Source organism: Leopardus geoffroyi, chromosome D4 (assembly GCF_018350155.1).
Source record: "Leopardus geoffroyi isolate Oge1 chromosome D4, O.geoffroyi_Oge1_pat1.0, whole genome shotgun sequence".
Classification (NCBI taxonomy): Eukaryota; Metazoa; Chordata; class Mammalia; order Carnivora; family Felidae; genus Leopardus; species Leopardus geoffroyi.
Genome location: NC_059342.1, coordinates 63,414,879 through 63,429,147, shown reverse-complemented (window position 1 = coordinate 63,429,147; position 14,269 = coordinate 63,414,879). Strand labels below are relative to the sequence as shown.

Here is a 14,269-nt window from a genome sequence, read left to right as displayed (position 1 = left end):
TACCAGATGTTTCCCATCATGGAGAAATGTTCTGCATTGATGGAAATGTTCTATATCTGTACTCTCAATATGTTAAGCCACGTAGTGATATGTGGCTATCAAGCCCTTGAGATAGGCCTACTGCAACTGAAGAATGGAATTTAAAATTTTATATCATTTTAATTTATTTAAATTTAAATACCTACACATGGCCAGTGGCTACACATTGGATGGTGTATCATGGCTTTGCATTAGCAAGGTGTTACCGTTAACCATAAATTTGAACCTTCTAAAAAATTATAAAACGTTCTAATATATAATTATATAAGTTGAAAAATATATCATCAGTTTTGTGCTCTAGAGATTAATCATTGTTAACATATGATGTGTATTTATTCTTCTAGACTTTTTCTTTCTCTCCAGGCATATAAACATACACACTCATAGGCAGATTTAAAAAAATGTATGAAGTAGAATCATACTATATGTGCTGTCCCACAGCTTGTATTTTTCTTAACATGTTTTGGCCACCTTTCTATGTTGGTATACAGAGCTCTTTATAGTTACACAAGCCAGTATATTCCCTTCTTTGCTAAGCCAGTCTCATTTTTGTCATTTGTAATCAAGGAGTTCTGATTAACACAGGTGTGTCCAGGGTCCAAATTCACCTTTTGGATTAGCATGTTGGGGCCCTGAGAAGAAAAGAAGCAGGTGCAAACTCAAATGAGGAGAGTTTGCACGACAGGCAGAGGAGGTTAACATTTTACCATATACTCACAAAGGAAATGACTGAAGGGTTTTGAGCAGGCAAGTGGCACCATCAAACCTGTCATTGAAGACAGTCACCTTGGTAGTGATCTGTCTTAGATGGGAGCACAGATCCTTGACAGAAACCTCAGTGGTACAAAGGTTTGTCTACACTTCAGTTACTAGGTACAGAACACCACCAATACTGCTGTTCTATCATATTTCTACAGCAAGCTCACAAAATTCTGTTCGGCTCTCTCACAACACAGTAGAAGTAAAATATTGTGTGTGTGGTAAGTTTAGTCTTCAACCACTATTGTAAAGATATAAAGTAATTCATTCATTAAACTTTTATTGATAAACTGCTATATGTCAGGCATTAAGGAAATAACAGTGCACAAAATGAAGTTCTGTCCACATGGGGGAGGCTATAAAAGGAGTAGATTTGGGGGCTGAGGAAAATAAGAAGTTTAATTTTGAACATATAAATTTTGAGACGCTTATTAACCATCTAAGTGAAATGTCAAGGAGGCAGTCAGATGAATGAGTTTGGAGATACATTTTGGGCATTATCAGAGTATGTGATTTCCTAGTGAGTAAGCATATATAAAGAAAGAGGAGTCAGGAGATAGGAGAAATGTGCAAAAGAGACCACATAATGTGGTGACAAGAATAGAGCTGGAAAGAAAGTGACAGCGAGCCAAGAACTAGAATCTCCAAAGAATGGGGGACAAGTAGCCCAGGACTCTGTGTAACTGCAACAAGGAAGCAGAGTGAGTGGTACTGATGGACAGCATGAGTTTCCAAGCTGAGTGGTTTTTAAGGTGAGTAGGACAACAGTCTAGAAGAGGCACCGAGGAACAAGGATAACACCTACCCTGTCTCCAACTCCAGTAGCACAAGGGGTGTGGGAGACAAAGCATGGCTACTGGGAGGGCTCTAGAGAAGTCATATAATTAAGAAAGCCAAGTTTATAGTAAAAAGAGGAAGGCACTGTTCAGACAAGGTTGTGAAGATAAGAAACTTTACTGATAAACACTTGTGAGTTTTAGAGCTCATAGGGCAGCAGTTTAGGGGTCAAGGAAGGTGGGAGATAGGATCAATTAGGGTTGTATGGAGCTGGGTGGACATGAGAGACCACAGGGTGAGAGGTGACTAGTGTCCTTGTTTTTGAATGGTGTTACTATAGACAGGACAAAGAGCATGACAGAAGTAGCACCAATGTTCTGGGAGGCAGGTTAGTGGACCTGTACTGAGGAGGGAGGAGGACCCAGAGCTCCTCTATGTTGTGAATTAGCAAAATAGAAAGACTTTGGTGCTAATGCAGGAATGTGACATTTAAAAAATGTTCTTATGGTGAGAAATGTTTCCTAAGCCGTGGCAATTTAGCACTACATATCCCTAGGCAGCATGGGTTCCACCCTAATTACAACAAATATGTGTTGAATATCTAGTATTATTCTAGGCATGGAAAAGGATGGAGAGAAAAAAAGCAGTCATCTCTAGGAAACATGAAGTCTTCCCCCAGTCTTAGGCTAAGTTGGTCCCAAATGTATTTCATTAAGAAGATGTTATTATATTCCTCCTCCCAATAATCCTAAGACCATTTTTCATTTTGAGTGTTGGCCTGGGGGCAGCTTTCTTCACCTTGTCTTTGGAAGGAATGTCCAGCTATGTGGTCAACCACATAAGCTCAGAGCTTGGAGTTATTTGAACAGTTTCATTTAGAGAAGACACTGAACAGATACAGCATTTTTGTTCTTATGTTCTCTCTAAATTGAACTAAGATAAGAACAGGCATTAAGCTGCTTAGAGATTTGAATTAGAGGAACAATTATTCTAATACACATGGTAGCAGAAAGGCTCTCAGAGCCCATAATCTCCTGAGTCTTATGAAAAAATGTCACTCGCTGGATATCCATGCTTGATTGGAGGTTCTGCGAGGTAATCTAAGCCTCCTTTTCTCACTTTTATCCTTTTGGATTGATTTTTGTTTCTTTGAAAAGAATTGTTCCATTTTGAAACTTTCTGAACACAGCACAATGCATAATCTGTATCATTTAGCACTCTAAATACTCTGCCATTATACTAGGGTTCTTATGACTGAGCATGTCTTGTCAATGGAAATTTATTCAATGAAATGTGAAATTACTTTAGAAGACACATTTAGAGCATTTAAGCCAGGCATGTTGAGCTGAAAAGATTTAGGAAGTAAGTTATATTCTAAATAGCTAATAATTGTTCATCACAGGGTACCTTTTCATTCTTTACTGATGCTCTGCCTTTTGACCTCTCACAATGGCCACTAGAGGATAGGGAATCGACTACGGGAAAGATCATTTCGATGGTGTCTTCACATTTACGTGACATTTTAATGTCACAACTGTCTAACTAGAGTGTGCAGACGGGGTGCTGGTCCAAGCCCCATCAACTGACACTTTACCTCACATCATTACTCTCTTAGAGTCTCTAAAAGTAGATACTGAAAGCTGTTAGTATTGCTGTTTGAGCCACCCAGGCTGAGCCCTATTCCTTCCTCGGCAGAGGCTCCTTTGTTTCCTAGGAAGGAGTGGAGTAACTCTATTCCCTGAGAATCAGGAAAAATATTTTAACTGAATACATTGAAGAGAAGGTTATATTGACCTGACATGTTCAGAGACTGAGAGGTATGAGAGACAGATAGCAATAATCAGGCCACTGTAATTCCTAAAGATATTCCAAAGAGCACCCTGGGTCCAGAAAACACATCGTTCCACCTGGGAGACCGTGACAACTCAGTGCACCAGACTGAGAGCCTGGTATGTGGTTGGTGCTTCATGCGTGCTTGCTCAGTGAATGGATGAAAGAGTAGAACTATAAGATCTAGACACCAGCTCAATGGCGCTAATGCACAGACCACTGCACCTCCAGCCCATGTTCTCTCAAGTGCCTCAAGACAACCATAACAACAAGGGATACTCTGTAAATTACCCCATAGTAAATCTAAACCTCATTAGAAACTGAAAACACTTTCCTCATAAATATCTCTTTAGTTTCACTTTCTTTCCTTACAGCTATAAAACTCCTCTTCTGAGACATTACAGGTGAAGGAGGAGTTGATGTAAGTAGGTAGTTAGGTTATCTAGATGCCTGAAAGGAAAGGAGATCAAATATTAGAGTTGCCTTTGGGTTGCTTCTTCCCCATGCTTTTCTCTCTCTTGTTAAAGTATATCTAAGAAAGGAAAGGCTGAGTTTGGTTGGACATGAACTCTAGAACTCATGAAAGCAGAATTTAAAAGATCCCAAGATTGAGCAGACATGGGTCTAAGGCATGAAAACCTAAAAAAGAAATCTGTCTGGGTGGTTAAGCTTCTCAAAATGAAGTTTTAACAAGAGAGAGGAGGAAAAACACCTTGAAAGAAACTCTTTGGGCTGTATGGGGAGCTCTCTGATGGGACCAAATTTGGCAACCAGATACATAAAGGTGAAAGGGAAGAAAGCTGAGATCACCATAAAACAGTGAATCTCTTTTATAGTGTGTTCACATGTCTAAACTCCAAAGTAAACTGGCTAACAAAAATTCTGCAATTAAATTTGATGCAGCAAGATAGAATGATAATGTGATTTTGATGGAAGATACCGAGAAAGCAGAGTTCTTCATTTATTTGCTGTATATCTTCCCTGTCTAGAGAAAAGATCCTTAGATTTATAAAGTTTGAATGGCATTTGTCCCAAATGTAAGCAGTGATTGGAGAAGGAACAGAGTTGCTTTAAATGAGTTTAAATATGCTTTATAAGAGAAATCACATCCAGGATACCGAAAACTTGCAAATGAGAGTTTTAAGAAACTACTGAGAAGAGAAGGAGGAAGGTTGGAATTGGACAAATATATTTACCAGTTTCAAAAAGGGAAGTATACAGAATTAAAAGCATTACTGATGATGACAACTGAATTTTAGGTTTATTCTGGGCTTGATTGTAGAATGGATGTTATAGGGCAACCTCCTTGCTCTTAGGAGAAGAAGCATTGATCTCTGAGCCAGGATGGGTTCGCTAAGCATGAATCAAGTCATCTCAGACCGATCTTATTTCATTTTTTAATGGAGGACGAGATTAGCATAGCAGGGAAATGGGTTATTCGTGGTCTATTCAGACTGCATCCAGGAATCTGGCACAAGGTGACCTTGAGAACCTGGTGGACAAATAGAAATGTAGACTGGATGACAGGTATACTGAATATTGGATGAACTCAAAGTGAGTTTACTAATGTATCAGTAGTAATACTAATAGAGAAATCTAGGTGTGCATTTTTCAGTCTCATGCCAATGAATTAGAAGTCAGCTCTATCAAATCTCTGAATGATGTGAACTTTGAAGGGATAGCATATATACTGAAAGACAAAATCAGAATCCAGAAAATTCTCAACAGTCTGGAATGAAAGACTGAATTCAACTTAAAGAAATTTCATAGAGATAACAGAAGCCCCAACACTTGGGTCTAAAATATTCTACTGCTCAAATATTGGCTGACAGTGACCCGAGGGACATAAATGTAAAGGAACAGGATTTAGGGGAAAAGCCTGTTCACTCTCAGATGTTAACTAATTTGTCTTTCTTGGAAATGCTGCTCTCCATAATTTTTCCTCTTTCTGAATCTCGAACCTCTCCATTTTCATTATGTCTGGGCACATCTTAAACATTTAAAATAAACAAAATAAAATAAAGCACAAAACTACAAAACACAAATTAACCCTCCCACCCCAGGTTTTATTACTGCCTTGAGCGCACCCTTTTTTTACTTTTCTGCACTGCAAAGATGCTCAGGGGTAGCTACATTGGTTCCCTCCACTCTCCTCAAATTGGTCTCATTAAGTCATCAGTGACCTCCTAATTGAAAAATGTATTAAATACTTTTCAGTCCTAAGCTTCTGTGATGTCTCTGCAGCATTTGATATTCCTGGTCACTTTTTTATTCTTGAATTTTTCTCTTCCCTTGGCTTCCTTTCTGTTGCAGTTACTTTCCTAGTCTCAGAATTCCATTTTGTCTCAACTCTCCTCACATACACAATCCATTCTACCATTAGTCTAGGCTTTCTTCTCACCATCTGTGATGGGGGATCTCACATCCTCCCAGGGTTTCAACTGTCTCGTGTATGTTGAAATCTTTATTTCTTACGTGAACCTTTTTCTTGGGCTCTAGACTTTATTTTTTACTGAACTTCTCCAATGGCTTCAATTACCACCTATACTTTGACTATTCACAGGTATATAATTGTAGCCTAGACCTCTCCACTGAACTCCAGACCCTTATTTCTAAATCCATATGCAACACTTTCCTCTAGATGTTTCTTAGGCATCCCATACTCATGATTTTTGATCTTCATTATCACCCACCCTTCCTTTTCTGAAGATTATGACCCAACCAACCACACTGTTATTTAAGCCAGAAAATGAAGGATTGTTCCTGGTTCTTCCTGCTACTTTCTATTTCACATTCAGGCAGACTCCAAGTCATACCTCAACTAAAGCACTTTTCCTAAAATACAAATCTATTGATTTCCTTTTTGAAGGGGATAAAAATCCCAACACCCTAGCATGCCACCCAAGATCCTGACGACCTGGAGCTGAGTCTTCCCTAGCTTTCCAGTCTCATCTCATAGCTCTTCCCTAGAAGTATCCAATGGGCTAATTGTACATTTCTTTCTTTTTTTTTTTTAATGTTTTATTTTTTTTGGGGGGGGGGGAGACAGAGCGTGAATAGGGGAGGGGCAGAGAGAGAGGGAGACACAGAATCTGAAGCAGGCTCCAGGCTCTGAGCTGTCAGCACAGAGCCTGAAGTGGGGCTCGAACCCATGAACTGTGAGATCATGACCTGAGCCAAAGTTGGGCTCTCAACTGACTGAGACACCCAGGTGCCCCTGGACTAATCATATATTGCTACTAAAAGTAAGGTTACCTACATTTGGCTTGCTATATATATCTCCTTGTGCCTATTCCTATGTTTTTTCCCTTTTGCTTCAGTTGTTCTTTCTCCCATTTCTATGCCTGATGCATTTCCTTAAGGCTTAATTCCTTATTTTCTCTACTATGCAGCATTTGAAACTTTCTCTTTTGTATTTACATTTTTCCCCTATTCATTTTCCTATTGTAGTGCATAACACAGAGCAGTAATTACTTGTTTTGCATGACAATCTTTACCACTAAACTGTGAGCTCCACGAGGAAGTGACTAAGTTCTATCAAGTTTTGTAGCCCCAGCACTTAGCATAGTTCCTGGTACACAGTGAACACTCAATTCATGTTTATGCAATAAATTGACTCAATGTGCATGAATACTGCAGTGTCACTTACATAAAAGTTTGCTCTCCCCCTGGATCAATAGTTCTGCTTTTCTCTGGGCTGATCAGTCCCTATTGAGAATAGTCTGTTCTGATGTGATGCTGCACTTAAATTGAGGCAGATATAAACTAAAAAGCATTGGGGTGCCTGGGTAGCTCTGTCTGTCAAGTGACTGACTCCTGGTTTCGGCTCAGGTCATGATCTTGAGGTTCATGAATTCAAGCCACGCATTGGGCTCCACATTTACAGTAGGGAGCCTGCTTGGGATTCTTTCTCTCTCTCCCTCTCTCTCGCTCCTCCCCTGCTTGTGGTCTCTCTTGCTCAAAATACATAAATAAACTTAAAAAACAACATTGAAGAACAGCAATAAGGAATATAACACCATGTGGAAGGAAAAATGATTGAACAAATGGGAAATATTTGTGTAAGGTGTCATGAATTGAAAAGAAAAGTAACTCCCTATTGTAATAGTAAGGGCCTGAGAACAAGCCACACCTTTTCTAACAAAACACAACTATGGCAGAATTAAGCACAGTAACAGATTATTTGCTGCTTCTCTCATTTTGAGAGGTGGAGTCGAATTCTCCTCCCTTTGAAGGTGGTTTCTGTGACCAAATGGCATGGAATGAAAGGGACACTGCAGAACTTCTAAAACTAGGTCAGAGGAACCCTTGAAGCTCCACTTTGGTCTTTGAGAACGTTTAATCTTGGGGTGCTCCTGCTGTAAATTCAGTCGCCATGCTGCGAGAGGCCCAAGGCATAGGTGCTCTATTAGTGCCAGTGCAACTCCTGACGGACAGCCAGCTTCACCTGCCATCAATTAGTGAACTGTTGTGAATGCCCAACACAGAACCTTCGGATAAATACAGCCTCTGCCAACATCAAACTGCAGGCCACATAAAAAACCCAAGCCAGGACCAGACAGCCAGACCCTTTTCTAATTCCTGATCCACAAATTTAAGTACAAAGTAAAACTTCTCTTTTTCTTCCTTTCTTTCTTTCTTTCTTTCTTTCTTTCTTTCTTTCTTTCTTTCTTTCTTAGAAACAGGCTCTTTTTTTTTTTAATGATTATTTATTTTTGAAAGAGCTAGAGAGACAGAGTGCCAGCAGGAGAAGGGCAGAGTGAGAGGGAGACACAGAATCCAAAGCAGGCTCCAGGCTCTGAGCTGTCAGCACAGAGCCCAATGCGGCGCTAGAACTCACGAACTGTGAGATAGTGACCTGAGCCGAAGTAGGCCGCTTAACCGCTTAACTGCCACCCAGGCGCCCCAAGTAAAATTTCTTTTCACCATTAAATTTGGAGTTTTAAAATGATTAAAATGGCACGGTTGGTTACACAGCAATGGAGTCCTAAAGCAACAACTACACGTGTTGATTGATTGAAGAGTGACTTGGTGACAATAAACTGTTGTGGAAAAAACGGATGTCTTACTCAGATCTCCCCCTTCAAGAAAGGACTTGCTGCCCAGCTGCTAGGAACGCAGCTAGCTGGCGGCCTCCAGCTGTTCGTGCCTCGAATTCTGAGCTGTGGTCTTGCTCTTTACAGGGCAGGCACCGGCCAATGACTAAACAAGGCAGTGCTAGCCGCGCCCATGCCAAAGTTTTCCTTGGAGTGTCCCCAGTTGACAGCTGAACAAGTGGCACTAAGGCCTAGCCATCTTTGTCCAACTGGGGACTCTAAATGAGCAAACTCTGCTCCAGAGCTCTGCACTGGACCAGCAGAGATCTCCTCTGGTCTGTGTCATGGACTGATACCCACAACCTGCCCAATACTGCCCCTGTCTCTTCACAGGTGTTAATTCCCCAGTGAGCCTTGTGCACTCCTATTCCGTTTCAGTGTCTGCTTCCTTGAAAATATAAAACCAACCGGCATTATCTTAAGAGAATTATGATAGCAAAGAGCACCTCTTAAGACTTGGTGGCTGAACAAGCCCAGCGATACAAATGTGGCTGCTGGGTTTTGGCTTTGGGTCATCGATTGCCTTACTATCGTTTAAGTAAAACATGGCAGTGACCTTGGTTATTGGCTACCTAGACAGCAAGATTGAGACTGCAAATACAAGGAGGGGGGGAGTGGGTTACACAGCGAACACTGGAGTCTTGATTTCATATCTTGTCTGAAGACAAGCGGCAGAACTCAATGGAATGATAAATATCTCATAAAAGACCCAACTGGTCTTGTGAGACATTTGCTGATTAAAAAACCTCAGTCCAGGTTCACTAATTTCTCAACCCTGTCAGAAATCCTCACCTGATGCTCTTTGCCTAAGAATATGTGAGCTGAATAGGAAGGTCTAATGATTTTCAGGCATTTATGAAGAAGCCCTGTGATTGGATCTTCCTTGCAACGGTCAAATCATAGTGTGACAGAAACTGAATTTATCTTCTGTTCCTTTACTAAGTTCAAAGATGGCCAGTTTTATTTTATTTTATTTTATTTTATTTTATTTTATTTTATTTTATTTTTATTAAATGTTTATTTTTGAGAGAGACAGAGTGTGAGCAGGGGAGGGGCAGAGGGAGAGGGAGAGAGAGAATCCTAGACAGGCTGTGTACCATCAGCACAAAGCCCCATTGACCCAAAGTCAAGAGTCAGATGCTTAACTGATTGACCCATCCAGGCACCCCAAGATGGCCATTTTTAAAGTATATGTGTGGGGGCGCCTGGGTGGCACAGTCGGTTAAGCGTCCGACTTCAGCCAGGTCACGATCTTGCGGTCCGTGAGTTCGAGCCCCGCGTCAGGCTCTGGGCTGATGGCTCGGAGCCTGGAGCCTGTTTCCGATTCTGTGTCTCCCTCTCTCTCTGCCCCTCCCCCGTTCATGCTCTGTCTCTCTCTGTCCCAAAAATAAATAAACGTTGAAAAAAAAAATTTAAAGTATATGTGTGGTAACCACAAAAAGTGTGTGTGTGTGTGTGTGTGTGTGTGTGTGTGTGTGTGTAAGAGGAGAGACAGAGAGAGATCTGTCCTAAGTCTTTGTACCTTGGCCTCACATTTATAGAACTTTGCCTCTTCTCTCAAAGTTGATATTACCCTTTCTGGGGAAGAGAAGAATGCCAGGAGAAGGGTATGATCTTTCTGTCCAAATATTTGAAGGATTAATAGGAAAGAGATTTGTTATAGCAAAACGTTGTTATAGCAGCCAAATGGTAGAAACTGGCCTAATATTTGGCAGCGGAACAGAAAATATTTTGCATGAACTTTTGTCAGAACCGTTCAAAGGTGCCGTGGGTTGCTTTGCTAGGTGCCGTGTTCTCTGTGTTGGGGGAAACCAAGTAATTACTTGACAGACATAACACGAGATGGGATTCAAGTAAATCTGGAGCATTAAGGTTTTAAAGTCTCTTTATGCCAGAAACTCTATAAATACTGAAGAAACAGAAAGACAAATATAAAGGCATTTTGAGGCACTTTCCCCATGAAATACAAATATAACATACCAGGAATTACACTAGCATAATCAAATGTTAGTTCTGGTTCTCATTTTGTCAGGTATAAAGCTCTGCGGATACCTTTAAAATTGTTTTTCTAATAAAGCCAGTCAAGCCTGAAATAACTTCTAGCTGCTTTAGCAAAGACTAATAGAGGAAATTACCCTAAAGAGAGGCTAATCAAGCAGACTAAGATGATCCTAGAAGCACATGTCCTTTTCAGACAAGGCTGGTGGGTCCTGTGCTTGTTGCTAAGAGAGGTGCTGATGTTCCTGTTTTTCTAAAGAAAGGTTTGGGCAAACTTATCAGTAGGGGGCATTGGTGTTCTGTCAGCAGGAGAACTTGACTCAGACTAAGTGCACTTGGCGATTCCGAGCACTTTACAATGATCAACAAATCAAAGCAGATCGGAAAGTACTTTCCTCAGAAAAATCCACATAGAAATGTCATCTGTTCTAAATGAAACTTAAGGAAATAGAAGTACAGCATGTACATATTTGGTTTTGCCGAGACAAATGAAAGATGCTGGAGGCCTTAAATAAAATCTTTCTTGAGAGAGGAGAAAAAGATCACAGCAGCTGCAGATTCAGCATTCTCCAAGTGCTAGGAAATGAGAGGGGAGCTGAGTGTGCATCACGGGGGGATCGGTGCCACCGATGCTGCCGGCTCCCGTGTCGCTGTAATGAGAGTGAAACCAAACAGTTCTCTCTGTGTTAGACACTTCCCTAATACAACAAATACTGGTCTGTTTTTCTCTCTTCCCTTCTGCTGGTACGAGCAAAGGCACACAATCATGAAAGGAATTGGGGAAGAAAGGGAAAATACATAGATTTGGAATGCACAGTATAGGAGATAAAGAGCTGCACTCTGTCACTTGGGAACACATATAAGCCCGCCATTAGTCACGGAGAGAGAGATTATTAAACGCCAATAAAAACTAATGCAACATTTCCACATCCACCATGATATAAATGCCAGGTGGCAGATAGAATTACTTATGAATTATTACATCTTATAGAAAATTTTGATATCCCAGCTTTTTTACCCTCTATCCTCAAAAATGATTTTAGAGGTCTATCTTACAAGTTAAAATTCTGGGACTTACAGTTTGAGACCTTAAGGAACAACACAAAGGAAGGATACATCAACACACATATACACACACACATTGATAGGCTTCTCTGATTTGATTCAAGTTTATTTGATGCATAAGAAGCCTGCCTGATTCCCACCTCTTCTTAAGGCTCATCCAGAATTTTACCTTCATTCACTTAACACACACTGATGAAATCCCTCTTAGGTGAGTGTCAAGCATGGGTTAGGTACCACTCTATCAAACCTGCCTTGACCTCTGAGGCCATACTTAACTCTTGGAACAGGAGTTTCTTTAAAAAAAATTTTTTTAAGTTTATTTACTTATTTTGCACGCACACATGAGACAGAGGGGGGGGCGGGGAGAGAGGGAGAGAGACAGTGCACATGTGAGCAGGGGGGAGGGACAGAGAGAGAGGGAGAGAGAGAGAATCCCAAGCAGACTCCTCTCTGTCAGTTCAGAGCCTGATGCAGGGTTCGATCTCATGAACTGAGATCATAACCTGAGCCAAGATCAAGAGTGGACGCTTAACTGACTGAGCCATCCAGGCACCCCTGGAACATGAGTTTCTAGTTGCATTATATTTTTCTCAACTTAATAAACCCTGATAGTCTCCTTCTCCCTGATGCCGCCTACAGTAACAGGAAGGAAAATAGCACTACCCTATTTACAACATTTAAATCAACAGTAAGCAAAGTTCACTTATAAAAGTAGAATATGCTTAGACATATCTGTACAATATGAGTTTAATTACTGTGGTGACATACGACTCTTAACCTTCTCGGAGGTGAGAATTCCCTGAGTCAAGAAAACTTGACTTTTATACTGACATTTTCAAACCAACTGAACAAATTTGGAAGAAAAAGTCATCAGAATTGTTTTGCAATCACAAAGAATTTTGGTTAGACCAAACCAGAAAAAAACATAATCAAATAAGACATCTTAAAAAACAATGTGGAAGGGGGTGGGCAGGTGGGGGTGTTGGGAAAAATGGATGAAAGGCAGTGGGAGGCACAGGCTTCCAGTTATGGAATGAATAAGTCATGGGAATAAAAGGCACAGCAGAGGGAAGATAGTGACATTGTAATAGTGATGTATCAGGACAGATGGTAGCTACTTGTGAGCGTACAACACATCATTATGTTGTAACCTGAAACTAATGTAACATTGTGTCAACTATACCCCCCAAAATAAAAAAGAATTAAAGTTTCTTAGGCAAGTGCATTAGTTTCTTATTGCTGTTGAAATAAATAACTACAAAGGTAGTGGCAACACAAACAAGCAAACAGCAATGTGAAATCCTGTTTGGGGGCAGAAAAAAAAAAAAAACTAAACTAAAACATAAGTCCCAGTTGATAGCGAGGAGACTTTAAGGTTATAGATGGCTCCCCAGCAAACCACTGCCCCTTTCGGCAAGGGTTCTTTGTTGGAGCGCCATTTTCTTTTCCCTTATTCACTCTTCCTGTTCTCCTAACAGTCTGAACACTGAAAGGATAGGGTGTCAGGGTAGTGGCTGTGGGGAGCCATGTAGTGAAAACTTTCCTGAAGAGTGAGCTCTGGCCTAGGAGCTGGATGGTTCAATTCCCTGCTCTGCTGCTAACTCTGTGAACGTGGGCAAATCACCCAGCCTCACCTGGCCTCAGTAAAATGGGGAAAATAATTCCTAACACAACAGAAGAAAGTATCAATGCATGAAGAATAACAGCCTCCTGCCAAGGAAAATTATGGCCGTGGACAGCTAGGTCTCTTCCCCAGCCTTCCTTCTTATTAAGTAGATCCAGAATTAGGTAAACACTAAAAAGGCAGAGAGTATAGCAGAGTTTTTATGGAATATTTACAACAGAGAGTGACTAATTAAAAAAAAAAAAAACTCCCTAAAAAACACGCCTACAAGAGAGTGGTGTTTTGTTTCATGCTGTTCTGAATTACCAGCCTTTGTGTTTGGTGGTGTTGACTTTTAATGGAGCTGGTAAACAGCACCCCACCAAGTGTTTTGAATCAATTAAGAGAGTGAGAAGGTGTAAGGGAAATCAGGATAGGGCCTCATTCCTTCTAAAGACTGGGCTAGAGGATGTGGCTTAGATGGATCTCCTAGTACTGAACCACAGAATTGAGTGGACTTATCTACTCAGTCATATACAGTGCTAGAAAACCACAGTCCTTCCCCACATAGAAGGAACAGATTAGAATACATGTTTCCTGTGGAGTCTGGCTTCCATGGGGAAGAAAGGAGGAAGAAGCTGAGCCATGCATACCTACGTCTTCCAAACTTGCCAGTGAAAACTTGGCACCCCAGGGGAGGGGCACCTGAAGGGGCGGAGAAATGCCAGCGTGGATGTACCTTCCCTAATATCTCTCCACATGAAAGGAAATACCAGGAGTGTGAAATGTCCTTCTGAGAGCATAGGTCACCTCAATCCATTCTTGTTCAGCAGAATGAATTGGATTTTACAATAATGGAATGTATTGTATAAGTAGCAGGACTCTGTATTCATAGCCTGAATGTTCAAATAGACCACATGTCATCACCCTGATGAATACACCCCAGTTTTGTTCTGGAATGGCTTGAAATGAGACATGATATGTCTGGAGTTTCCTTTCCTTTATTAAACCTTTTAATGCATTTAATTTCCAGAGAAGGCTGGATCTTTTCCAGGCGAGGGAGGGGGAGAAGTACGTAGGCATCTGTAATGATCTCTGACAG

General features: G+C 40.9%; 1 protein-coding gene across 6 annotated transcripts in view; it reads right to left on the bottom strand.

Annotated features, from left to right (window-relative positions):
- The window catches only part of PLPPR1 (phospholipid phosphatase related 1), a 326,466-nt gene that overhangs the window by 64,384 nt on the left and 247,813 nt on the right, over positions 1–14,269 (bottom strand). The window contains exon 1 of one of the 6 annotated variants that reach the window (XM_045470344.1): positions 758–956. The exons of the other annotated variants lie outside the window; for them this stretch is intronic. The gene's annotated coding sequence lies outside the window, so the exon portion shown is untranslated. Of the gene's footprint in view, positions 1–757; positions 957–14,269 lie in introns of those variants that run through there. 6 annotated transcript variants of the gene reach the window in all.